The sequence below is a fragment of the Euphorbia lathyris genome, chromosome 3, assembly GCF_963576675.1.
Source record: "Euphorbia lathyris chromosome 3, ddEupLath1.1, whole genome shotgun sequence".
Taxonomy (NCBI): Eukaryota; Viridiplantae; Streptophyta; class Magnoliopsida; order Malpighiales; family Euphorbiaceae; genus Euphorbia; species Euphorbia lathyris.
Genome location: NC_088912.1, coordinates 593,361 through 596,670, shown reverse-complemented (window position 1 = coordinate 596,670; position 3,310 = coordinate 593,361). Strand labels below are relative to the sequence as shown.

General features: G+C 31.9%; 1 non-coding gene across 1 annotated transcript; it reads left to right on the top strand.

Moving 5' to 3' along the window:
• Window positions 1-770: 770 nt before the first annotated feature.
• Window positions 771-877, top strand: LOC136224982 (small nucleolar RNA R71). Its single transcript, XR_010686724.1, has one exon. It is a non-coding gene; the product is annotated as a small nucleolar RNA R71 (small nucleolar RNA).
• Window positions 878-3,310: the final 2,433 nt, after the last annotated feature.

Here is a 3,310-nt window from a genome sequence, read left to right as displayed (position 1 = left end):
TCTAGCATTTGGTCAATAAATGGTAAGGGAAAATGGTCTTTCCTAGTTGCTGAGTTTAATTTTCTATAATCTATACAAACCCTCCATCTAGTCGTGGTTCGTGTAGATATCAACTCTCCTTTATCATTTTTTACAACTGTGATCCCACCTTTTTTTGGTACACACTGCACTGGACTAACCCATTCACTATCTGATATGGGATATATTATGCCAGCATCAAGTAGTTTAATTATTTCTTTCTTAACTACTTCCTTCATGTTTGGATTTAGTCTTCTTTGCCTATCCGCTTTAGGTTGGTGTTTTTCTTCCATATGAATCCTATGCATTAATTTTGATTAGGCCTCCAACCAGAACTGTAATTATTAGGATATGGATTTCCCCGTGCTTGTCCTTGGACATAATTAACTTGCTCCTCTGTACTTGGTTGTCCCAAGGGACATTCAAGTTCATAATGTCCACTTTGTCCACACACTGTACAAGTTGGTTGATTACCCATACTCATTTTCTCAATCTTATTGGTTAATGCTGAAATTTGTGCCTGCAAAACAGTCATTGGGTCAGTAGTAATAATTCCTTTCATAGGCTGAGAAGATGATTCCTTTGCTCTCTCACTTGGCCACATGCAATTGTTAGTAGCCATTTCTTCCAATAAATCATAGGCATCAGTAGTAGTTTTCCTCATAAGTGATCCTCCGGATGCTGAATCAATAGTGGTTCTGGTGGCTAGATTAACTCCATTGTAGAAAGTCTGCATAAGTAACTCTCTTGGAAGGTTATGATGGGGGCAACTCCGCTGCAAATCCTTAAAACGTTCCCATGCTTCATATAATGATTCAGAATCAAATTGTGTAAATGTAGTAATTTCCTTTATCAACTTGGCTGTTTTTGCCAAAGGAAAATACTTGGATAAAAATGATTGTGCCAATTGATCCCAAGTTGTAATGGATCCTGGTGGTAATGAATTTAACCAAGCTTTGGCTTTATCCTTTAAAGTAAATGGAAAAAGCCGAAGCTTAATTGCTTCGGCAGGAACATTATTAATTTTAAATGTATCACATATCTCAAAAAAATTTGCTAAATGAGAGTTTGGATTTTCATTTGGCAAACCATAAAATTGGATACAATTTTGCATCATTTGAAGCAAAGCTGGTTTTATTTCAAATTGATTTGCATTAACCGTCGGACGAACCACTCCTTGTTGCGCCCCCATTCACTGCTGGAATGGCATAATCCATAAGTCTTTGCTCGGGTAGATTTGCCATCTTGTCTTTCAATTTTTTTGTTTTTCTTTTCTGTTTATAAAAATTTTCAATCTCTGGGATAAATGTTTCAAGCTTTTCCTTGGAACTTCTTGTCCTAGGCATGTACTTGAATTAAAAAAAATCTGCAAAATTGAAAAGAAAAAAAAAATCAGTAAATAAAAAAAAAGACTGTAATCCAAAAGTTAGACTAAGTAAAATAATGGCAATAAACAGAATTGCTCCCCGGCAACGGCGCCAAAAACTTGTTGAGGAAATTTCCGCAAGTATATGGTTTCCTTGTAGTAATAAAAGATGTCGATCCCTCGAGGAACAAAATTATTACTCACTATCATTTAATCCGTTTCTTTTGTTTACAGAAATAAAATATAAGAATGTTGTTAATTATCCAACTAAAACTAATCTAATTACTTGAATCTAAAGATCAAACTTAAATATGCATTTGAATAACAAGTCAGAGACAGATGATAAAAACTTAATGATTTGCTTAATTATACTTATTCAATCTAACGATTACAAGTTAGGTTGTAAATAATTCTAATCTACTCTCTCGACATAAATTAGAGTACTTAGTAATATAAAATGATGATATTAATTCTCAGTTCTCACTTGTTGAATCAACTAAACAATCATAAACATTACTAATTCAATAATCAACATACGACAACTATCTTTTTATCCTGATCTCTCTAGTGATAAAAGATAATCAATTCTTTCATAAATTTCGTTAAGGAATTGTCTCTCGATCATATTCCTAACTATAAAGAATAATTAAGATCTTAACTGAGACATGTATTATGATAAGAATATTGTAAGTTAGATTAAACTAAGTCAATTGAACAAACTAAAGTAGATAGTAATTATCATCCTTAAATGTAAAAACATATAGAATGTAATTGTAAATACAAGAAGTAAAGAAGAAGGAGAATAGTGAAGGATGATCTCTCTATCCTTTTTACATTACTGTCTTCTTTCTTCTTGATCTTTAACTTCTCTTCAAAATGCTTTAAACATGCAATTGATCTTCAAGTCTCTTTTTTTTTTCTGATCTCTTGTGTTCTTCTTCAAGTAATTTTGTCATCCTCAAAACATCCAGCAATTATGTTCTTTTAAATGTAGAGACACCCCTTGAAACACCACTCTAGATAGACATGTCTTTTGGATGGAAGAATGTGACTTTTGACAAAGAGACATAACTTTACAGCAATTTTGGAAAATTCCGCGGGCGTGTTATTTTCCGCGAGCGCGTTCTGGAAATTCCTGCAATCCAAGCCTCTTTAATCCAATGAGCGTGCTTTTTTCTGCGGGCGCGTTTCAGCTGATTTTCATCTCAAAATGTGAATGTTCATGCATCTATTTGACAATTTTCCTATACAAAACATAACACTAAAACAAGGATAAAACACTAACAAATCACATAATAAACACTCAAATTATCAAAATGAAATACTAAACTTTGAACAAATTATGAACATATAAAGTTCATATCAGTGGAAAACTTGATGTCATTGTATAGATCTCTAAATAAAGTTGCAATTAACCTTGACTAGTTAATCAACCTAATTATTGTTTTTTTTTTCATACTTCATCTCTGGTCTAGTAGCTATGTTTTATTGTTGTTTTATGTTTTTATGACTTTTTTTTTTTTGCTTTGTGCACTGGTTTTAGTCGCTTTGTAGATTTCGTAAGATTTGATTTCTTAAGTTTATTTTCTGGTTATAATTATTCTGTTTTAATCCAATAAAGTTATAAGTATTTTTATATATATAAAAAAACTTCTATTATCATCTAATTAAAAGTAGAAAAGAAAACGAAAAATAAGGCATTGAAAATGATCAATTACACTGCTAATTAATTTAGGGATAAGGTTCAAAAATACCCTTAAGATAGACAGCCAAGAGCAATAATACCCTTAAGGTCTAAAATGGTACAATTAAGGACCTATGGTTAACCTATTGGTTCAATTTTACCCATACTAACAAATCTTAATTTACACCGTTACTTATAGTGATTGCCGTTTGCCGACTCATAGGGATATAAATTAATCAAAT